Source organism: Orbicella faveolata, unplaced genomic scaffold, assembly GCF_042242905.1.
Source record: "Orbicella faveolata isolate gen_17 unplaced genomic scaffold, um_ofav_v1 contig_12, whole genome shotgun sequence".
NCBI classification, from domain to species: Eukaryota; Metazoa; Cnidaria; class Anthozoa; order Scleractinia; family Merulinidae; genus Orbicella; species Orbicella faveolata.
Window position 1 is genome coordinate 30,607,398 of NW_028301539.1, and position 25,220 is coordinate 30,632,617.

General features: G+C 36.9%; 2 long non-coding RNA genes across 3 annotated transcripts in view; one reads left to right on the top strand and one right to left on the bottom strand.

Annotated features, from left to right (window-relative positions):
- Window positions 1–25,220, top strand: part of LOC149117508 (uncharacterized) — a 60,368-nt gene that overhangs the window by 11,308 nt on the left and 23,840 nt on the right. The gene's annotated exons all lie outside the window — the stretch shown is intronic.
- On the bottom strand, window positions 1,837–23,549 carry LOC149117510 (uncharacterized). 2 transcript variants are annotated; one of them, XR_016205684.1, is made up of 5 exons: window positions 23,474–23,549; window positions 22,787–23,266; window positions 21,610–21,687; window positions 20,395–20,996; window positions 1,837–2,218 (listed from the first exon to the last, which is right to left on the bottom strand). It is a non-coding gene; the product is annotated as an uncharacterized LOC149117510 (long non-coding RNA). The 2 variants fall into 2 exon arrangements; XR_016205685.1 differs by lacking the exon at window positions 1,837–2,218 and adding an exon at window positions 13,340–13,601.

Here is a 25,220-nt window from a genome sequence, read left to right on the forward strand (position 1 = left end):
CATTTAATATAATCCTTTGAAGTTTTGCAGCTAAGTCTAGTTTAGGGGCATTTAGACATAACATTAGAACCGGTTTGCAACTTAATAAAGAATGTGAGAGATTTCAAAATGAGTACATGTCGCTGGTAATTTTGTGTACCTTGGTGCTGAATGTTTCGTAATTTTAATGGACGGGTCTCGTATTTGGACGTATTTTTGCTTAAAATTAACCCACATACCCGTATTATTTATTTCGTACTATTAAGTTAAAACATTTTTCATTTATCTTACAAATACAGGAAATCGAGTACCGAGTCAAAGATCTTACGATTTGGTGGCACTTAAGTTTTACTTTTTTTTTTTTTTTTTTAACATAATCCATTCATAGAATGCTTCAGTTTATCGTCCTGCGATCGGGTTTTTCTGTTTTAAAAAAAACTTTTTTGAAATCCATAGCAAGAATCTAAGAACTTCTAACTTATTGACTACACTGGCAAATTCGTTTATTAATTCTAAAAAAAAAAAATTTATCTGAGCTGAAGCTAACTGACGAGCCTATAGGCGTAGTTCAATGAGGAAAATGAGAAAAAAATAGCAAACTTCTCAGCGCAGGAAAAGATTTGCAAGCTCGTTAGGCTAGCTATATTGTTAATTGTTCGCCAACATGAGAGCAATTGGCTTTTGAAACAAAGAGTTGTTTGGTTGTACAAAAATTAAATTCAAAACAATTGACGTCAATGTCTGCAAGCAGTGAATATTGCTCTTTATCTCTGATCCGTTGACAGAAAAACTTATTGCCAAAATGTTGTCATGGAAAACAAACGCAGATGAATCCGATGGATTGACCACCCACTTCCCAAGGTTGCCTAGAGATGGACACCAACTGGCAACAGCAAACCTGGTTGGTCGAAAACCACCTGACGCCTGCCATGAGCTCAATGAGCAGCAACATATCGTTCAAAATAGAGATAAATGTAGATGGATTTTGGCTGCCTTGTGTCCCACAGAGAACGAGGAGGATTAATTAAAAAAGTAAATAAATCGCGTTATTAACCTTACAGCAAGTCTTTTATCTTAAATGGCGGCTTTCCTTCATTATCAACTCATTCTTACGCTACCAAGTTGAATAGAAATACATGAAAGATGAAGAGCTGTTCCAAATCGATTGTTTTAATTTGTAACGGCCATTTATTATGGTTCAACTTTCTGACCACAACATTCGAACAAGCTTTTGAGGTGAGCAAGTTATCTGTCCATGAAATAATCATAAGTAAACCTAGGTGATTAAACAACTAAAGTTGCTGCCGTTTGCTTCGCTATCTCCAGGATGACCAAAGATGTGTTAAAGGACAGTTCACGAGTTTCTGGATTTATTCATCAACCTTAATTGAGTTTCATCAACGTTAACTGAATTTTGGATGGCAGTGTGCAGAGCTTCACTTCTGGCGTGCGATCGATGACTATTGGAAAAACATCTCAGCTCAGATAAGTAGACAATGGTTTTCCTATCTTTACAATCCAAGAGTGTTAAAAATCGTGATTCTGATTGTAAAATTGATAGATTTTCAAGTTTCGTACCATTGCTGCATATAAGCGTACGGCTGTCTTGTTGTCCACAAAATGCCATAGTTTATGACAGTACAATACACGTGCATTGTATTATGTTCGATAATAATTATTATAATGAGACTACCGTTTGTTTGGAAGGACTTTGGGTCGAACTTTTGTTGGCACAGATCATTTTCGCGTGGGGGTTGGAGTTATTATGTGAAGGAACATCTTGCACTTTTCATTTTACGTTCTTGGAATTAAGCGTCTGAAAACGTTTAGGTGAAGAGGAGAATACCACGACGTAAATAGTCATAAAAAAAGATTCTTTAATAATCATTAAATCCAATTTTAATAGCTAGCTTATATTATAACCAAGTTAGAAAGCATTATCCCTGATTCTTAGAAGCGCGAACAATACAACCCATCTTGGATTCCATGGGAATTCTATTTCGTTTTTGAAGAAAATGCTAAAATTCGAAAACACATGAAAACAATACTGTTTTATGAAAATTTACATAGTTATCAACTGTACCTAACACTGCTGTAAATTTATTAGTTGACAAGGTAGTGTTGATTCAATATTCTTTTTTCTCTGTCTCTCTCGCTCCAGGCGGCTGATATATCATTGTTGACAGAAAGGGCAGCCATCTTGGATCGCAATGTACTGTTGGACTCTGGCACAAGTTGACTATTGGAAACATCAAATCTCAGATTAGTACATAATTTCTACTCTCGTTAACTTTTAACAGTTTCAGTGTAAGATTATGAAAATCTCAGAAACTGATTAACTAGAGGATATTGTCTTGATGAAGAATCAAATTCTTAGAATTAATATTAACAACAATATATATGAGAAAATCAGTAACGAGAATACACATTTTGAGCATGGGACGTACTTAAGAGTTACCACTTTGAAAAACGAAATTCTCAGAGTTAACATTTAAAACAATATGAGAAAACCAGTAATGAGAATATACATTTTGAGCACGGGATGTGTTAAAAGTTACCACTCAGTTCGTGATGCTGAAGGTCAACCTGAAACTCTCGAATATCATTTCTTGTAATTCATATTTTTTTCAAGGTGTTGATGAAGACCATAACCAAACGTTGCGGAAATGTAGATAAGAGAAAAAAATATTTTGCTTAATTGAAAACAATGGTGGTTTCTTTTCGAGAAAAACTTAAATGAAGAGGAAGGGGTAGTAATTAAGACATGACCGCGGCTTGTCAATAAAATCAACTCCTGAAAGCTCACTAGTTTTCCCATTAAGCCTGAGATGAATGATACATCGCATTGTTGTTTTGCATGTATACATCCTTTACATTTGAGCAGTATTCTCGAGAATATAAAGTGAAGTATCTTGACTGAAAGATTTTAATCTTCCAGTTCGTCCCTTCTCATACATCGCAAACTACTTGTAAAAGTGCTGTTTGAGTACAACCGTATCAAAATTACTTTTAAAATTTAAAGTAAGATTGCTCTAAAAAGGGCTTCTTCTGTTTTATTTATGTTTCTGTCGAGTAAAGAAGGATTTTGAATCTTGAAAAAATTTTGGAAAGGCTGTTTTGTTTTGTTTTGTTTTTGTCGAGTAAAGAAGGTTTTGAATCTTGAAAAAATCTTGGGCACAGCCAGTCAGATATCCGGACTACAATAGATCGTTTTTACTGTCTGCAATGAAAAAACAAACAAACAAACAAGAAAATGCGATCTTATAGAAGATAAATAAAGAAGGCACCTCTGCAGGTTTTAGGTCTACGCGCTATCCCAAACTTCAGATATTCGCCTAAATGTTTTGCACAAATTTATAGAGCCCAGTATGGTGCCGCCATATTGGTGTACCTCCGTGGTACACCAATAAGCGAATCTTTGTGTATATATTTGCTCCATAAGTGATACAGTTTCTGATGGATCTACCAAAACATTAGCTCTGAATATTGAAAGGGCATAGCATGATCAGCTTTGTCACTCGATGTATTGAATACTTTTTGAGCGACGCGGGTTTAAAAACTCAAAATTCTACAAAAAATGTAGAAGCTCATTTGCGCTTCTGCCACTGAGAAATTTTGCAGTTTTTGAAAGCCAATTTCTTCTCGAAAGAGCCAAAAGCTTCACCAGTTACTAAGTTAAATTGTTGTAGTCAATTCTTGTCTAGCGTGATACCTTCTCCTTGCAAAGTGGTATGTTAATGAGGAAAAATGTCAGCAAAAAAGTCAGCAAAGATTCGCCAATTCAATATGGCGGCCGGAAAATAGTGTGATAATCTGAAGCTTACTAGGTTATCTAGGCCACTGTTTGCCTGCATTGCACAAACCTATAAATTAACACTTTACTACTACTTTTTTATTTCACGAAGGGCTAACAATCATGAGACAAGTATATCGACAAACGCGATCGTAGCTTTACGTCCCGCACTGCCATAACTCTAAAATTCAAAATACATTTGTTTCCAAACGAAAGACGTTGTTCCGCTGAAATGTTGTGAAGATATATACTTTTCGCACCTCTTTTGCCTGATGAGGATAGAAACTCTGGTGGCTCTTTAGGTTTGGATTTTAAAACTTGATGACGTCACATGAAAATGTTCCATTGAATTGAGTCTCTGAATAAGTCTCCTTATTCAGATCTAATCAGTAATTAGTTCTACAATAATAATTGAGACAAAATCCGAGAGGAAATTGACCAATTTCAGTTTTTTTTGGACAAAAACCTTCTTCCAGAATATTTGTGAGTATACTATAGTCCTTTTTGCATTTTCTAAAAGCTTGAGGTATAAATAGTTGCCTGAAGTAACACCGGAAACAATTTCCCATGGAAACGTGAGAAAATAAATTTCAAAGTTCAGAGAAGTTGTGCAAACAAAGGTAACATGTCATCAACAGTTTCATTTCACCAGTAATTTCAAGTGTTTCATATGAACTTCAAAATCTGTTCTGGACATTTGGTGTTGTTAGAAATAATTTCCTTCGAGAAGATATTTGAAACAGTCGCACAGAAGTCTGCTATACGATGTGAATAATCTCGGTACAAAGTTTTTTTCCACTTGTTACTCGAACGTCTTGTGGATTCCTTCTTAATTACTTGGAGGGAGATTATTGAATGAACTTGGTGAGCAATTGTAAGAGGATACCATGAAACAACTTTCATACCGTCACTAGACTTTTTTAACACAGGATTTGGCAATATGACTTCTACCAATACCACATTATACAAGCTTATTGAAGTGCCTTTGAAATTAGTTCCCAACTTGTTTTTTTACTTGCATAATGTTTACATCTATGGAGCCTTGAGTAAATTTTTTGTTATCCGTAACGTCATGCTTATGAAAGCACGTAAGGATACTTTTTTGAATACTGCAACTTACCCTCTCCCGCCACTCTACCCCCAAAAAAGAATGAAAAACAGCCAAAATAGTGACCGTCGATAGTGGATTTCAGAATATATTTGGACATTGGCCCTTCAAAATCTGTACAATGCCTTCTTTGGAGGATTAAATCTTTCACAGATTCGTAGGTAGATCAGAAAGAGCAAAAGTTAAAAAAAAAAAAAACATTGGCATGACTTAATTTAGGTCTACAGGTTGAATTTCGCGGAGAAAACGTTTTTTCGCAATTTGCGGCGATGAGTTCTCTTTCTAAGAAAAAAGTTTCTCCCATCAAATTTCCGTTTAAAAATTTAACAAAACCAAATTGTTCTTACTTGGGAAAAAACGTTTTGAATGACATTCCAATGGGGAAAGGAGCATTGTTGACAGGCCGTATTACCTATCCCACGGAACTTTGTGCTAAAATATTCAGAAAATATTAATTTTAAAGAATACATCATGAATTATTATAACTGATCATAGAACGAAAATTAAAACTGTGTTAACACATCGATATTAAAGACATGATAGAAGCTCAGTTAGACGTGGAACTGGAAATCCTTGAAAAAAAAACACAGTTTATATAATTAATAAATGGAATTTCTGTCGTTTATTGAAATCGACTTAAAAGATCATACTTCTTAACTGGTTTTAAACTCATTACTTTGTTTTCAATTTCATTGGAAACTGCATGCGAAAACCTGTGTTTTTCATACATGAAAGAATGAATTTTGAGTTGTCGATAAGAAATGAAATAGTTAGCTTAAACAACGACGATACCTACGCCAGGGACGACTCATGGAAAGAAAAATGGTATTTCTAATCTCGTAACAATCTGGATATCTGCTCCGTGCGCCAATCAGTACTTAAAACTTACTCAAACTAAATATGTAATGCCAGCGATCAATTCCAAAAAGCAATACAAAAGATTTGCCATCCCGACCCACGTTCTTCAAATTGCACAGAACCTGTTCATTTCACGTCACGGCTACAAAATGCACAAAGATTTAAAACGCACGTGCACAGCCATTCATTCTACTCCATAAATCTTTTGTTTGGTGACGTTTTCGTTGCCGTTATGTTTTTTTTTCTTCATCGGGGATTTTTTTTTATTTCCGCAATTACATCAATTACAATTCTTTTTTCAACAATTAAGTTACAGAAGAACGAATAAAGTTTGGTTTACAGAGCTTAACAATGACACCATATTGAATTCATTAAGAAAAAAGATTTTGTCACTTCTTATCTTCATACTATTTAACTTAACGATTTTCCTTAATAATAGCGTTGTCTACTTTAATTATTAGTTGAAATTGTTTCCTAAAAGATCTTCCATTATTCTTTACACGAACTCATTTTATTCGATTTGAAATATGTGTTTTTCAGTTTCATATTTAATTGCCTAAATACTTATGAAGTGGCTCAAGGAAGGTAATGTTTCTCTACATCGACAAGTCCACAAGAAAGATTTTCCTAAAATTACTATATAATTAAGTAGATCCATCTCCTCCTCAAAAGACTCAACAATAACATCGCAATATGTAAGTGAGAGGCTTCTGCAACTCTTGATTTTACTCAAAATTTTTTTCATTAACCTCATGCCAAAAAGAAAATGAAAAAGAACAACCGAACAAAATATAGGATATTGTTTCCGTTAGCTGATGACAGGTGCAGTTGGGATTAGAAACGTATCCTATTTTACACAGGCGGTCATTAGTATACAGAACAGAATTTCAACACTTTGTACCGAAAGGAGCGTAGATACGGTTCATTGGCAGCCCTCACTGGCAGAAGAAATGCCTCTGAAACTTGCTTGTCATCAAGGCTAAATTCTTTCTTTAGCTTGACCCATTTACTTGGCTTTTCCAATTTTTGTGTTATAGGAAAACAATAGTCAAAGTCACATTAGCGCTTGCCTTTACTGTGCTACGCTATCTAAGAAGATTGGAAAAAAAAAAAAGCAACATTATCAACACAATATTTAGATTAATAAATTTCTACGTGACTACGACTGCCCTCCCGTCCAAACGTTTTCGTTGCCGTTGCTGTCGTGGTTTGCTTGAGCTCCCTAATTTCCGGAAAGTTAGAACAGACGGGTAACTGGGAGCGTAGGGCGGTGTTTCGTAAGACATTTCCGTAAATTTAAATTTATAATCATATTACCTTTGTGGGATAACTGCTTGCAAATGATTTGTTTCCCCGCCTCTTTTAGCGTAATTCCGAGAGTATTTAGCGCAATTTTCCTGCGTTATTTTTTTTTCTTTGGTGACATCAGACAATAAGTGTTTCTGATTTTCGTGAGTGGATAATTTCCAGCTAGAACTGACACGAAAAATAAGTGTTCCGCCCATGAGTGGTGAATTCAATGTTTGGGCGTTAACAAGGTCTGAAGACAGATGTTACCAAGGGATCAATTCTAAACCAAACCCGGTTGTTCACTGCATCACATGACTAAAAAATAAATGTATTATGGCTATGTTTGACAAAGGGAAATTGTGACAGGCGAGAGAGTTTACAAAACTGTTTGGCTACGTATATACCAGCCCAAAGGGAAATAAATAGACGGCTTTCTTGCCAATTTCGAGTTAAAAACTGACTCTTCGTACATCACTTGCACAAAAAAGTGACTTGACTCAGCTTGAAAGCTCATTTCAAGAGCACCGCTTTAAAAATTGCAAATGAGCCAACGGATAATATAGTTATAAAAATTGACATGGGATCAGCAATTAAATCTCTTGACTGAATTAAGACATAGCCAGAGTCAGGTGATAAGAATAAATAATACATCAACTATGAGATATTGTCTTGATGTCAAAATTTACAATATTTCTTGCCAAATTTGCATTTTTCGCATAGAAAAATATACGAGAAAGAATGTAACAACTAAGTATTGAATGTTTCATACTTTTAAGTAGAAAGAATATCAAACGTAAGATTTATTTTGTCAAATCGCTCGCATTGTGGGCTGAAATAGCGCCACAAAACACCAGCAGCAGATTGTTTTCAGTCGCGTGTCGTGACGAAAGCTGACTCTATGCATAGTTAAAGAGGAGGCTAGGTAGAAGAAATGTACAATTTACAAGCTCTTTGCGGCGTTCTTATTGGAAAAGGTCAGAGAAAAGAATTGGATTTACGTGTTTGAAAACTTTGTTTAAGTTCAATCTTGATACCAAAATTGCATTATATGTTCAAGAAGGGAAATCAATGCGCCCAAAATAACCATTATGTTTGATTTAGGAATTCTGGCTTTATAAATTACCCACAGTCAGGTTGTAAGAACTGCTCTTGTGGCATATTGTGTAGATTTCATCTCGATACAGTCGTTTTTTTAGAGCATTAAATGAAGCGGCTGCAATTTGTGGCAGCTCGACTTAGCATGTTTTTTTAAAAAACTAAATGACGGCTAAGATGTTTAAAGACAAAATAGGAAAAAAATTCCAAAGTAATACCAGGAGTGCGATTTTAATTCCTTACATTGTACAGTCGCATGAAAGATGATAAGGAAAAACAGTAGTTTGTTTTAAGTGTCCTGTACAAAAAAGTTAAGGTTGTGAAGTTCTTAATTGATGATTTGTAGAAGAAAAAGTGAGAAAATGTTGAACTGTAATTCAGAGGTGGACAGTTTATAAATTCAAGAGAAAGATATCTTTGCGAATTTGGTGCAAACGAAGATGTGATTTTCCAGCATTCGTTCCGCTCCAGTTTTCACGTATTGTTCCTAGAAAGCGATAACAAATTCAAGTTAAAAAGTTGTTCATCACTGAAACGTGTTATGTCGATTATAGACATGAACTCTGTTATTTCCAAGAAATAGTGATCGACAGCTCATTTCTCCTTTCTGCAGATGATGAGAATTTCAATTAATTTCAGTTTACTACAATAATATTAATTTCAACAAGATGATGAGTAAAAAGGAAGTCATCAACTTTGGATCATTGTCTTGATGGAACAGTGAAAAGGCCATTTCCGAGTTTACCTTTTCCTTCTGTTTGAAAACGAGTTCTCGTGCAAAACCACTTTTGCGATGGAAGGCAAATTTCACTCTCGATTTCTGATTTTTTTCTAATTTCTTTGTGTACGATGACAATTAAAAAGTAAGATGTTCAATACGCAGACAGGTCAGTTAAGTTATAATTATCCATTTCCAACGTTCAATAGTGCTGCCCACTTTGTTGCAAAAGTAAACAAAAAGTAAAGCTATATTATTCCATAATGATGATTAGTTTTCGATTTTCCATTATTTTATTGTAACCACAAAAAATTTGGCAACACTGTGTAAGAAATGCGGAGGGATAGCTTAAGGCATTTTAAAATTATTCAGTACCTTTAAGATTCCTGGAAGGAATATAGCCTAGAATAATAAAATATTTCTGTTTGTCATGAACGGATATTAAATTTTCCAGTTAGTACCGATAAAAAGTAGTAACTCCATACATGTTTGGAGCGTTTCTAGCTACGGTTTTGAGAGAGGTGTCGGCGAGGCATCAAATTCCCCAACAAACCCGTTCTCTGTATAAAATGACTTACTATACACGACAAGTTCAGTGAGAAAATAAACGCACTCTGTTTAATATGTCTGACAGTGAGAAACTGACAAGCGAGATAGTTTACAAATCTGATTTTGCCATCAGTCTCCAAAACGAAATAGAGCTTTTCCTCTACCAATTTTTAGTTTAAAATATGTTTCTTCACACTTCAGTTACACAAATAAACAGTAATTTGAGGTTCACTTGAAGATTGGCTTGATTTAGCTCGAAAGATCATTTCATGGGCACTTTATAAAATAGTAAATGAGTCAAGTTAAATGCCTTGCCTTACGGATAATAAAGGTTTAAAATTGACAGTGGAAGAGCAATGTGTTCGTCACGTAGAAAATAGCGGCAAGGTAGAACTGAATGAACTTTTCAATGCTCAAGAACTAGAAAACAACATACAATTTCTCCTAGCTGTCTTAAAACATTCTCAAAAAGTCAAGTGATGAGAATAGAGAAATAAAGAAACTGTATAGGATATTGTCTTAATATCAAATCTGACGACATTGCCGAATTTTCTAGTATAAATCTAGTCAGTGTATCCATGGATACCATGTGTGTTCCTTGCTGTTTTTAAGGTAGCTGAAGTAGATCTACAGTTCTTGTTCATTTTAGCATAATACGTTGTTAACTTGACTTTCCATAGAATGATAATAGAATCCTGGTTAACGGATTTTGTATTGAAGTAGCACCCAAATATTGATGGCAACCTTTCAAACCCAAAAGATACGAATAGCTTGTGTATATGAAAAGAAATTAAAGAAAGAAAAAACTTGACATCGAGATTTGAAATTTTTGCGCTCATTCTTGTTAAACCAGTACAGTTGGTGAATCTGAGCATATAACGTCTCAGTGCACGTAGTTTCAATTGTCTAGATAGCACTTACACTTGCCTGCTAACCGATTAGTAATGATGATTGTTGTCAACAGGATAACAGAGATTAGACGGATCCGTTAAGAAAATGGGCTGCAGCACTTATCAATATTAAATTCAACCACCTTAAAATAAAGTGTTAAAAAAAGGAGTTGAGCAAGTCTCCGAAAAGAGTTAAGTGACTTTTTGAGAAAACATAACTGAATTTTTGAAAGCTATTTAATCAATAAACAAGACTTGCAAAGTAGCTTTCATCAGCATTTTCTTCTCTGAAACAATGTGAATCAAAGTACAATACTTAAGTGAAATTTCGCAAAGCCTTTCCTGGTGTTAAATAGGTGTAAGGGCTAATTAAAAGAGTCACAACAAAGAGCTCTGAAACCTTCTACAACATTAGATCATTAAATAACGCAAAAAAGATATATAAACAAGCCACAAACTAAGTTTGTGGCCAAATCTTGTGTCCTTGTCCATTATTTAAAAACTTAAACAGTGTGTGTTAATAACTAAAGATCTAAACCCTCCCCAGAGGAGGTAGTAGGGAGCAAGATGACTCTTTTTCCCTCCTTCCTCCTCCCCAGAGGAGGTAGTAGGGAGCAAGATGACTCTTTTTCCCTCCTTCCTCCTCCCCAGAGGAGGTAGTAGGGAGCAAGATGACTCTTTTTCCCTCCTTCCTCCTCCCCAGAGGAGGTAGTAGGGAGCAAGATGACTCTTTTTCCCTCCTTCCTCCTCCCCAGAGGAGGTAGTAGGGAGCAAGATGACTCTTTTTCCCTCCTTCCTCCTCCCCAGAGGAGGTAGTAGGGAGCAAGATGACTCTTTTTCCCTCCTTCCTCCTCCCCAGAGGAGGTAGTAGGGAGCAAGATGACTCTTTTTCCCTCCTTCCTCCTCCCCAGAGGAGGTAGTAGGGAGCAAGATGACTCTTTTTCCCTCCTTCCTCCTCCCCAGAGGAGGTAGTAGGGAGCAAGATGACTCTTTTTCCCTCCTTCCTCCTCCCCAGAGGAGGTAGTAGGGAGCAAGATGACTCTTTTTCCCTCCTTCCTCCTCCCCAGAGGAGGTAGTAGGGAGCAAGATGACTCTTTTTCCCTCCTTCCTCCTCCCCAGAGGAGGTAGTAGGGAGCAAGATGACTCTTTTTCCCTCCTTCCTCCTCCCCAGAGGAGGTAGTAGGGAGCAAGATGACTCTTTTTCCCTCCTTCCTCCTCCCCAGAGGAGGTAGTAGGGAGCAAGATGACTCTTTTTCCCTCCTTCCTCCTCCCCAGAGGAGGTAGTAGGGAGCAAGATGACTCTTTTTCCCTCCTTCCTCCTCCCCAGAGGAGGTAGTAGGGAGCAAGATGACTCTTTTTCCCTCCTTCCTCCTCCCCAGAGGAGGTAGTAGGGAGCAAGATGACTCTTTTTCCCTCCTTCCTCCTCCCCAGAGGAGGTAGTAGGGAGCAAGATGACTCTTTTTCCCTCCTTCCTCCTCCCCAGAGGAGGTAGTAGGGAGCAAGATGACTCTTTTTCCCTCCTTCCTCCTCCCCAGAGGAGGTAGTAGGGAGCAAGATGACTCTTTTTCCCTCCTTCCTCCTCCCCAGAGGAGGTAGTAGGGAGCAAGATGACTCTTTTTCCCTCCTTCCTCCTCCCCAGAGGAGGTAGTAGGGAGCAAGATGACTCTTTTTCCCTCCTTCCTCCTCCCCAGAGGAGGTAGTAGGGAGCAAGATGACTCTTTTTCCCTCCTTCCTCCTCCCCAGAGGAGGTAGTAGGGAGCAAGATGACTCTTTTTCCCTCCTTCCTCCTCCCCAGAGGAGGTAGTAGGGAGCAAGATGACTCTTTTTCCCTCCTTCCTCCTCCCCAGAGGAGGTAGTAGGGAGCAAGATGACTCTTTCCATGGTTAATTTATTCATATATACAATTTAGATAATGACACCAGAAATTGGAATAAACAATGTGCAAATGTTTTTAATATTAACAGTGATTATCGTCTACCTTGTTTGGAAGGAGAATTACTTTGCATTTAAATTTAGTTGAATCCAAGGTACATATTCTATTCCGAAAGCAGAGTGCAATGCCTCAAGAAAATCGTCAGTAAGAGATAACCGTACACGATGTTTTGGGCAGGGCGGTTTATCTTTTGGTCAAAATTCCCCACGATCTTCTCGGGGAATGTTGTTTCAAGAGCATTAATTTCTGTTCCTCAAACCTCCACTCCCCTGAATGAAACAATCGCGCGTGACGAATAAATTTCTTCCATAATCCTCTACTTTCCTAGGAAGGAGATTTGGAGGGAAGTGCAAGTTTTAACCATAATCTCATGATCTTTCCTTAAAAGGCAAAAGTGGTTACATTGAGTGAAACTTCCTCGCAAAGTAAGTTTCTTTAAGGTGGTCAAGGTTTAGGAAATGGCTGAAAGACTAGACTGCTTAGTTATGCCCATAGTGTCGCCACAGTGTAGTTTAGTCTTACCGCTACCTCTTAACCTTTGACCCTGTCAGAAAAAAGTACTTTGGGAGGAAATCTAACTCATATTACAACCCCTTTTTGAACTTTAAAGGACGAGTGGAGGATTGTAGACGAGAGTTAAACTTTCTCTCCAATTATCCTCTCTAGGAAAGTAACGGATTATGGACGAGATTTAATCCTCCTTCGCGATTGTTTCATTCAGGGGAGTGGGGGTTTTGGGAGACAGGAATTAAGACTCTTCGAACAATCTTCCCCTGTAAGATGGTGGGAGATTTTTGGTCGAAGATAAACTACTGTGCACAGTGGCTCGTGTAGCTATATAGGGGTATCTCACGATTTTTGGATTATCTGACGATTTTTTTCTGGCATTGCCCTCTGTTTTGGGAATGAGCAATGTTCATTGGATTAAACTAATTTAAATGCAAACTAAAGGACAATGACACAGGTTTAACCGCATTCACCTTTCTGGTTCTGCGGCATATTTTTTCTACAGTTATTTCCTAAATAATATTTTATCACCGGAAGGTGTAAGAGCTTATTGGAGTCTAGTCTTTAATTTGCTCTTTGCACCTTCCTTACATCAGCTAAGTTTACTTTGTTATTTGCGAAAATCTCTATCTTTTTATTCTTCCCCCACACAGACTTGATATTATATATATTCACGTCCGCTTCATTTGTTAATCAACTATTCCATCGCAACTTACTATGAGGATCGACAGATTTACGATAAACGGAGTACAGGTTCTTTTCTTAAAGTTTATTTCCAAGCTCAAAGAGAGTTTATTTGAAAGTGTTTCTGTATTTGTCTTTTAGCCAGTTGTTCACTGTGGTGCATCATTGTTCACTTTCTTTACTATTCCTCAGGCTACCTGTTGATCGAATCAAATATTAACAGTTCATCAGAATGTGTCACGCAGAATCAACATGTATTGTTATGCGATGAACTGTCGGAGTGAGGGTGCTGCTGCGATACTCTCCTACTTGTTCTATATTTTATTTCCAAATAAAACTTACGGTGCTTACATATATAATAAAATGTTCACAAGATAACGCTAGCTTTTGGCTTCAGAATAAAATACACAAATACTAAGCAAAATAAACTAGTTGTTTAGATATAGAACTCCTACTAAATGATTGGCAACTAAATCTCTACACTTTAAAACGTCACCATAGTGTCATCGAGCGCAGAATGAAGTCTTTTGAGTCCATCTTTCAGCTTTGTCCGAGCGATTATCAGTTTTTTTCTAAAATTTCGAGTGCTGTGACAGCAAATGACCTTGTTTCAGCCTTCTGGAGAATTTGATTATCCATTCAATATTTCTAAATCCTTTTCCGAAACTTCGGTGAGACGAGAAAAAAATGTCCCTATTTTGAAGACAATCTTCAACCACTAAATAGTAATGGTGATCGTACAAGATATACCTTAGCCAATCAGAATGCAGTATTGCATTAGTATAATCCGGTAGATTTGTGCTAATGGTAACCAGATTACTGTAGCGTTGTCAAGCACAATAACGGTTGGTTATAAATTCTTACATAATGATCAAGAGTGATCACAATAAAACGTTTTCATGAATCATTATGAAGACTGATTGATTTTGTAAATTCTTTTGTTAGAAAACATTTTTGGACCTAGACATTTCATAGTTAAAATCGTAAATTTAATTTTCAAAGTGAAAGCTTTAACTTTGCAGCAACTATTTACTTCTGCTGGTATGTTGACACGACCTTGTTTCCTTACTTATGATCAACAACACGCTCTGCCTCGATCTGAACCAGTAGTTTTCTGAACTGCACTTAACAAATCTCACGAAAGAAACTGACTTATTCATTTCCACTTGTCTTATTCGCATCCTAGGATGGGCCGTGGCTCAATATTTCTCTGCAAACTGAAGTCGGGTGATACAAAACTTAAGCCCTGCTCCGCTGTGTTAATACATGGTTGGATTATCGCTTACAGAAAACAGCACCTCTTGTTAAGGAAGTGAAATTTCACTTCCGGTTACGTACGTCAGCCTGAGCGCGGAAAACAATAACAACTCAAAAACTTGCAAATTCTCTTACATTTTAGAAGTTTTTCTTTGTGTTTCGCAAAATACAAAGCAGAGAAAGTACAAGCAAAGACAAAATAAGAGAAAGACAGATAAACAAGAGTAATAGAAAGAGGAAAACTAACTCCATGTGGCTTTGTTTGATCTTACCGAAGTGCGCTGGTAGTGTAAATTGCGCACGCGCTGATAGGGTAACTTCCAATATCTTTCGGGCGCACTTCCGGTTTCTTTAAATGCTAAAGGAAACGCGGTTTTTCATTAAATCCAGCCTTTTTCGATGAATTTCGATTAAAGCCAATGTTGGAAACATAGCTATGCATTCCTTTTTCCAAATCATGCTTTTTTCAGAGAATTACGAATTTTTCAATCTTTTGAAATGCTTTCAAAATCTGACCTTTTAGAAATGAAACAAAATCGATGCATATCGTAATGAGGATTTAAATTAAAATATTAAATCAATGAAAAAAATCCCGATAAAGTAATTTGCCTGGGAGCCTTTGCATTTTTTCTGTATTAGTCACATGACTATGGGCGTGGCCTGTTGACGTCATCACTAGTGTTACTGATCATGAAAAAGTTAAAACGCATGAAATATCTCTGAACTAACTAAAAATGATGAGGTTATATGAGAATAAATTTTCCTTAGCAAGGGCTCGAAAAGATCGGTTAATGGGCCCTTAAAGGGACACAGTCGGCTTTGGGACCGCGATGACCTGGACACTAGTTTTCTCACTTTGAAAAAGTTCACCACAACCTGAAATCAAAGATACTCGTCGAGTACATCTAGAAATCCGCTTCAATCTTCGCAGTGTTTTGCTTGATTTTCAATCGTTTACTGAAAAACCTGTTTTTGAGTGGGCTTTTGCTCATCCTATGATAGTTTTTGTATCATATTTGGTTAAAAACACTATGGATCGTGTCTCTGTGATATGCAAATTAACTATGAAATCAAATGGTATCTAGTGCGCATGTGCTCCAGCTGACTGTGTCCCTTTAACTTTTAATAGGGTACCACTGATTCATGCTTCAAAAGTATTGATATTATTGATAATAGAACGTAAAACCGAAAAATCAAAAACAAAGCCTCTGCAATCTTTTCAAGGCACTGGGCGTTTTTTTAAGCTTTTCGAAATATATGAATTGATTATGTCGTTCTCAAACCTTTTTATCAGCCTAGCGTTTTTGTCAGTAGTCCGACATCACCAAGTCCAATTACATCCTTTACAGGGACAGGATCCGGTACTTCTTTTTTTATTTGGTTTCATCGGTCCTTGCAAATTGACCTCGTGTTTTCACTGCTTACCAAAGCGTCGCTTATTTAACTATCAGAAAGCATAGTACACTTGCCTGCCAAGGAGTTGAAAAACAAATATTGCTTCGGAAACAACATGAAAACTCGATCTGCTATTACCGACCAGCTAAGAAATAGACTTACAAATGCGGGCTAAAAATACAGCCTTTATCAACAATGATGCGAAATAATTTCCTGCTGCAAATTATTAACGACCTGTTAACATGTCCACGACTAAATTTCCTGACGGTTACGTGTTTGATTCTCGGTTCCAGTGTCTTATAGGTCATCGATACAATTTCAAGCATATCCTCAAGACAGTTGTATTTGTTCAAATCATAGTTAATAGAGGGAATGGTTAAGAATCCCAACAAACATCAAAAAGGAAACAAACAGGCTAAGAGTTATGCTGGAAGGTCTTTGGCCCTGTACATCTTTTTGTTTTATGCTCCTAGACTGTGCATGAATTACGCAATCGCAATGTTTCTATTGGTTAGTTGTATAAGCACACATAACCACTTTTTGTATTTTTCCAGATTTTGTGCAGGGTCAACCTCCCCCGCCCCCCCCCCCCCCCCCACAAATAGCCAACAAAAACATATAACAAAGAAATTTGCCGTGATTCATAACCATTTCCCTCTATTAACTATGTTCAAATGTACTGTGTTTAAGTACTTTCTTATCTCACTTTAATTATTGCCAATGCGTCTCGAAACAGGATTTAGGTCAATGCTCTTTCCAGTATCTTGATAAAGTGAAAACAATGGAAACTGACGCAGGTCAATATAAATAACTGAACTTGGTAACTCCTTGTTAAAACAATCAGGGAACGTTTTGTTGTGTCAATTAGTTCATTGCTTTTCTTGACGTTCCTGTGGCAAACAAGCACACTCAAAGGTGTTTTATGAATTTTGGTGTACTTTTCTAAGCTCAAGTCTATGTTTTAGAGAATTTTTTGGTTTTTACAAAGTCTTAATTAAAAAAATAAATTTGAATCGCTATATTTTTTAGTATTTTCAAACTTTTTGACATATTTGCAAAATTTTGAAATCCATGCTGCATTTATAATTTGATGAACATGGAAAGAGGCACTCTCAGTTAACCTTCACCCTTTGCATGTTCTAAAATTTGTTTCATTTTTAAGACCTCCATATAAAAGATGAAAAGGATGACGAATATGATTAAAATTCAAAAGGTTTGTTCAAAAGTTCCAAAGCAAAAATTAAATCATAATGATAATTATGTCTTGAAACCTTTCCTCAGTAATACTGCTTGTAAATACTTCTTGTAAAATCACGGTTCCTGCACTAAGTGAGACTAGTTTCTAACTTCTGATAATAACGCTTTCCAATGCAATAACTTTGTACTAATCTTCCCTATGTCGAATCGATGTGAAAATTGTACACTGAGTTGCTAAAATGAGCTTAGATCAGGAGCCACAATTGGGGACGGAGACCGTAAGCACGCGCCATTTCTAGTAGTGGGGCTGTCCCTATGATATGGGACAATTTTTCTATTTTTAGAACAAATTGCGTCATCGTGTGCGGAAAGCGCGCGTACATTCTGCGAGGATTTTTGCGGTTGTAGCGCGGGGGAAATGGCATCCGAAATTCCCGACATGTCTCATGCTTTTGGCCCACAACTCAATACGTTTATGTCTGTTGGAATTTTGCTTAAGTATTTTCGTCGTAAGCTGCTCCAATTCGACTGAAGTAAGGCAGTGTCGAATTTAGGTATGTCCCGTTTTATATCACTCAGACCAAGTTTTGTTCCGCTGCTTCTTTTACAGGAGTTCCACATTACTCCACTTTAAATTTCACATATGCTGAAGATTAACAGCTTTTCCGTAACACAGCAAAAAACCAATTGGAAAAATTTGGATATTGCAGCGTTTAAGGACTTCAAAGTTTCCCTCCTCTTGCCAAACGCTTGCGGGGATTTCGCCAGAGTCTATGGCCACCGAAAAGAAGTAAAAAATTGCAAGTTTGCACTTCGCCTGAATTGTAAGCAACGCTTGATATCTCATCAAGGCCCAATAAGTTTACGTCTGTAGACACGGCTAGGCTCTGTTTGTGTAAAAATTCAATAAATTGTCTGTTGTCGATGAATAAGAGCGCCCGCCGATGCGTGTTTTGTACAGTCAGTAAACATGACAAATTGGACTTTTGCAATAATATCTCTAGTTTTTAGATATGTTCAAGGTTGATGAATGTTTGAGAACATATTAAACTGCTTAGCTGAAAATATGTGAATACAGCAGGAATAATCAGCAAAGTTACGATGACGCCTTCTTTAATCAACTCGAATTACGGTTTCGATTTTGTTGGCTGAGTTATCAAAACTCCTTGTCTATTTTATTTTCGCAGCTGTGTAAAATTTCACTACTTTGAACAAACGCACATGATAGTAGCCTTTTGGCGTTGGTGAAAATTGTTGCAGAATCTCAGCACAAAAGATAACGAAAGAAATCTTTGTCAAGATTTGTTGACAATTAGCTACAATTGAAAACACCGACTCGGACTGGAGCTACTTGTACGCGTCAGACTTTCCTTCCAAAAACTTTTGCAAACTTGCCAAACGAGCAGAAATAATAAGAAACAATCGAAAACAGGTTTTGTTTATCATTAAGCACTGTTTGAGAAATTCACAAATTACCTCGATACCAGAGTAGAGAGATCTCTTACATAAACTTTATTCTTTGACAACATCCACGCGAGAACCCACGACATGTGCGTGGATCCGCGCGGATGTATGTCGTCAGGGTTGTTCTAAAAATAGCAAAAGTGCCCCATATCATTAGGTGCGTGCAGATCCCGAGACTTACGGTCTCTGTCCCCGGTTATGGCTCCTGCTTAGATTGAAGATTGTTTATTTTTTACGGAAAACGACATTCCAAGGAAGCGGGAAACTGCGCGTGCAGCAATTAACATACTATGTAAATTCAAAGCTTTCTAAGGTTTTCGATTCTATTTTATCTATTTTCCATTTCATTGTTACATTCCATATGTGTAAACAGTAGTCTTGACACCTTTTGACCTGTGTACTTGTTTTATTTATCTATTTTTCTCAGGGTCCATTTTTATTTTTGCTCTTTGTTTTAAAATGTATCGACCATTACTTCAATTTATCATTTCAGCTACCCTGCGAGACTAGCGTCACATATTTATTCTAGCTGGAATGTTATTTGTTTGTTGTTTGTTTGAATACTGACACAAAAACTTTATTCACATGCAACAAACTGTTGTTTTCTTGAGAAAAAGAAAATACTCAAACTACACTTTGAAATCCATGTCAGTGAAACATCGCTACATCGAAAACATGAAATTTCTGTCAAGGCTTGAGCGCACTTGTACCCGGACACATGCAAGTACGTATTGAAGCCAAACAACGTTCGTAAAAATTAATTCTGTTTTCTCTGTACTAAACGTTAATTTCCATAATAAATTGTGTAGCAAGACACTAATTTGCCCTAGGTGATGATATTTTTTCATTCACTACCTCCATGTTTTGTACTTTTATCAGTTATACAGACGAAAAAGTAGTGCATGTTTATATAGATTTTGGTCAAGCTTCGAACATTGATGACCAAAAAATGATCGTGTTTACCATAGCGCAATTAGAATTGTCATGCCGATAAAGTAATGAGCTCTATCAGTCGTTATAAATTAAGTTGCTGTTCGTTCTTGAATGCCTGGCAATACTATTTTAAACACATTTGATTCTGAACAATTCCTTCTCTAAATGAATCGCCTTTAAAGTTCATTTGCGGCCTCGTATAAGGAAAGCATTGTTCGCACTGCAAATTATCATTGTGCTATTAAACTGGAATTGTTCTCGTAAATTGTCGTACATGGTTCTCTGTCTGCAGCATAAGTGGATCACTTCCTTAAAACTTCGTTCGCAAAGCCAAGCCGAGAGTAAGCTGAAATGCTACTTTAGAATCTTTGTTTTTCACAATGTTTATATCAAAATAAATTTGTAACAATTACTAGTACCACCACCAGGTTTGTATTCTGTTCAATTTGAATTCAAAATGTCAGGAAAAAGCGCTTCAATTTTGCATTGTGGAGAATATTCGGCCGTTTCAAGATGTCCTTTAAAATAATAAATGGCGATGTTCAACCTTTCACTTCAGTCTCAAACTCAAAATATCAATTTTTTCCAATTGATCGTCATACATTTCTTTTGTTCTTAGTTTATGAATTTGGTAACATTGCCTTTGTAACATACTTGACAACGCAGCGAGGTACGATGAGATATATTTTGATCACTCTTTGGACTGAAATCGTTCAATGGTAAACAGAGAAGAAAACGACTTACCTGAAAAAGGTGTTTTCAGTGGCTGTCAACTCGAGCCAGGCTTCGAGAGCTTACACACTTTGATCTAGCATGGCTACACTTTCTATTGAAACGATGTTTGCATTCAACCTGGTGATAAAAAGAGCAGAAAACAACAAATTAAATTACTTTTCAATGATTATCGGATCTCCAGTTGTGTTAATTTCGAATATTTGCCCCTAAATACACATTTACAGTGCTTTTCTAAAGCATTACTTTATTGAAATTGATGAACAAATCTCTCGCAATCGTGTTACTTTCAAGAATTCTTTCGGACATCAGAACAATTCCTCATTGCCCAACCGGTATCTAAGAGTTTATGGGTTCGAATCCCGTCACGGACTGTGATGTACAATTCTTTGTCCCACGCTCACCACAGGATCAAAATTTCATCTTTCACTACTCCCGATTAGATTTATCTACAGAATACTTGGAATGACACAGTTATTACAGTGGTCGACGACAAATTCAAGTAAAATGAGGAAAGGGTGAACTTATCTGAATTAAGATTTTTCCAATATATCATAGTGCACCAGCACTGCAATCCAAAATGGCCACACTTTCTCTCCAATATCCGAGTTCACCTGGCAAAAAAGGAGATTAAACATAAAACGAACTATTTTTTCATCAACAAATTCGAGACGTGTTTATAAATTTAAAAACAGACAATTCTGCAGTGACTTCTTAAAGCAGGCATCAATACTGTATGGTATAATAATTAAAGAAACCACTAAATTTTTGTTGGCTGGCAAATCTCAAACAAACTTCCTGGTTCTGCCAAGGACATTAAAATAGTTAAAGAATTTCTCTGCAAGATACTTTGAAATGTATTGACATGGAAGGAGATTTTACTAACTTGGGACTGAAAGCGAAAAAAACGGAAATTTGGAGATGCTGGACTTATTGTAGAGAAAAAGCGTTTCCAGCCATTAGTAAGCAGTGAACTATTGATTGAAACCACTGAGTTCAAGAGCTAACGAAGTTGCTTTTCTTGCATTGGCAAATTTTCAGTCCTTCGTTTCATAAATTTGCAAGAACCCAAGTGAGGCAAGTTTTTCTAACACCGGCAAAAAATATTTTATGAACATTACTGCTGAGCTTTTGGTGGTACATCTAGACTACGTTTCTCAGTTAATGAATAGAAAACTGCGAAGATAATATCTGGTCTATCTGAACCAAGATGTTTGCAATACTAACTTTGTACCAAAGAACATTAGAGCCACGCACTGTCGTACAAAATGGACTTGTTTTCTCTCAGCATGTCTATTTTAAAACCTGCATGAAAAAGAAAAGAGGAAGCTTTGATATACTGACTTAAATTGCGTTAGGTTTAGGAATTTGGTCAAAGACAATGCAGAGCCAGCGGTTTACAGAGACATGTAAAGCATAAATGCTTTTCAGACAGCGTTTGAACGCGCACAAAGCAGTGTAAAATTAATATTTTTTTGCTACATGAAGACAGTTCATTTGGTTATTTCCCTCAGGATATAATCAACATGATAAAAGAAATTAATTATTTTCTTTCTTGGACTGATACTGTAAATGGTATAAGACAGAATAGTTAAGAAAATACTTGGCTTCACACTAGAGCTTGTAAGTATAATCTAAGTGCACTTGGAACCTACTTTGAGTGTGAAGGGGTAAAATGTGCTTTCTTGAACTTAACTTAGTGACCATGGAAACGTTCGTAGTTCAAAGAAGCCGAAGTACGCCGTCAAGTATGGTCTACACCACACTTGAGAGCACACTTGACCAATGGGAAATGGAAGCCAACTGAGGGCGGTGTGCAGCGTTGCTACAGTTCTGACGAACGAACCGATACTAGTAAACAACTTGCTTGAATTTCATTTTCATTGACAGCCTTAACCATAGGTTTTCATATCATCCGACACAGCAAATGCTCTTCTGCAAAATACAAACCAGCTGCTGTCTCAAGTTTCAACCAGGTCATTTCTTTGCAATCGCACAACTCTGTTGAACATTGGACGAGTCACACGGAAACACATTTCCTAGGTTAGCTAAAGCCCTACAGCAATCTCTGCCGAAAACCGCGTTGTTGAGCTACTCTAGAGAAATACAGAAGATGTCGTTTGTTCCTTTGTTTTGCTGCTATTGCTGTGTTGCTCTTTAGCAACAAAGCAACCATATGCATTTCTTCACGATTTTACTGCCGGACAATCGCATTTGTAATATATATGAGTTATTTTTCTGCGAAAATGCTCAAGTAATATACTTTGTCAACAGGTGTGAAGCCAAGTTTTCTAAAGTGCGACTTGAGATTTTCAAGTGCACTTGAGCCAACTGCTTTCTTGAAACTAAGTTAGCTTCTAGTGTGAAGCCAAGTTATAATTAAATGACGACGAGCTTATCTGACTATAAGATCTTTCAGATGTCGTCTGCTTGCATCGACGCGAAGGGTAAAACACCACAATCCAAAATGGCTGGTTTTCTTTCAATGCACGTGCACTCTGTGTTCAACCTTGGAAAAAAGAGAGGAAATGTCATTAAATGAAGTAAATCTCCTTTTATTCAATAGAACAGTCTTGTAGTTGTACAATGTTGCTATTTTCAGGCATATTACATTGTGTTCGCTAGCCTGAAATCAATTGCAAGAGACTAGAGAAATGCACTTTATAGTGGTGACTGGCTTTCTTTTCGCTTAGAAAATTTACTGCGTACAAACGTGTCAGGTCTGGGATTCTGGTGGTATATTGTCTTTCGATTAATCTTGCTCTGAATTAAATCGTTTACCAGGAAAACGACGAACAAATAACAAAAATACGATGTACTTATCTGAAATCAGTCAGTTCCTATAGTCAACTTCCAGGTTGCGCTAGAGCCCAAGAACTACAACCTGCAATCGATCGAAAAAGATTTCTGTTACATTTTAATTTAAATTACCATACACTAGAACAAAAAAGTTATAAAATTGTAGCAAGGGTCAAACTGAACCGTAACAATGCATTTATCGTGATAGCTATCTTAGTCACAATTTTTAAATCAGACTTTGCAACAAGGTCAGATGATACAACAAGATAAAACAACAAAACCTAGAATTTACCTGAAATTGGAGTTGATCACAACATGAAGAGGCTGATATGGAGAGAACGAAGCTCCAAAATTGAACACTGCTGCTCATAATGGTTACTTTTTCTTTTGGATACCCCTTTGTTCGTCTAGTGCCAGAAGGAGAGAGAAAAATGTCAAAAAATATATTCAGTAGGTCAATCAGTTCGGTAGTTAGAAACCGGCCATATAACGTAACATCGGTCAATATCGCCTGCATCAAAAAATTTCTTAATGTTCTCCTAGAATTACTTTATTTGAAGTGAGGTAGTTTTAATGTTCTCGCCAGAATTCAAAGCAAGTTTGTTCAAAATTGGTGCTATTCGTCAAGTAATTTCTGATTTCACGAGAATGTAAACAATTATGAAAACATGAAGATAAATGAACAATAACCACAAAGACAATTATAACACAAATCTGCTTTTATGTCTGAAATTCTAACGCAATATTTTGATATTACTTACCCGAAAATGTATCAGAAATCACTCCTGAAGTAAAGGACAAGGATGGCTGTATAACAACTCAAAAAAATCGCTCCCGAGGTAAAACCGACTAAATTAACCCCAATTAAAACCTTCACGAGCAGTTAGTTCAGTGATTGTATTGAAACAAACTGTTCCTACATGAGAAAAGAATTCAAATGCTCAGGAAATATTTTTGAAGTAACTTTAACACTGTTGATATTAAGTCAGTCAGATCTTCATACCCTTAGCAACTCAGAGCATCAGAGCAATGGACAACAAGCCGGGTCTAAAACACGGGTCACATTCCACAGGTCAAGAGTAGAAATCCCTACTCTACTGATGAATAACTATGCCAAAAGTTTCCCCTCGATCTAAAACAACATTTTCGCAGAGTGCTAGGTTTAATTAGGGCTAAGAGACTGAATCTTGGTGCTGTATATTTATCTGTAGCACAATGACCTGTGCTCTGACCTGTGGAATGTGACCTGTAGTTCAGACCCGCCGTGGACAACATAAAACAGGTACAAAAACGGCGAACGAGAGGGCTAGTAAATTAACTTATTTCTGAAATGGGGTATTCAGTAAGAAACTTTCAAACCTGCTATTCCGATGTGCTTGTCTAAACGAACTTAGTAATTCTTTATTCCGAAAGTTTCACACCCTCCCAGTATTCAACAATTTCTTCACTGTGTGGACGTAAAAAAGTGCTCAACGAAATGGTTGTACTAAACCACTAAACTGCGAGAAAGCACAGGCGTAGCGAAACGAAGCGAAGAGTTAACAAGGACATGAAAAGAGAAAACGAAAGCGTATACTTATCTGCGAAGGGGAGTTCGTACATCGACGAAGATGCTGGTTCACCTTCACATCACACGACGGTTTCTGACACTAAAATGAACGGGATGTCCTTTGAGACTTCCTTACATACACGATTAAAATTCATTCCACCTACTAGGAAAGTGTTTGCTGCATCAGAATATTTCATTGAGATTTCTGTGCGTCAAACAATAGTGCATACAATGATAACAATAAAAAAGTATCAAACAAAGCACGCACTCAGTCGCCAGTTATTTTCGTCTAAACAAGTACAGGTATTTCAAATGAAATTCGTTGAATAATTTTCAAGAAGTTGACTCTTGAAGTCCTTTGTGGTATCACTAAAAACACCAAGGAAAGACTGAACATCTGTCTTCGGGAGCTTGAAATTCATCGCCGCGTTTTAAATGCGCAACATGTCTTACTCTCAGTGGTGTTGGCATTTTACAGCGCCAATCCCTG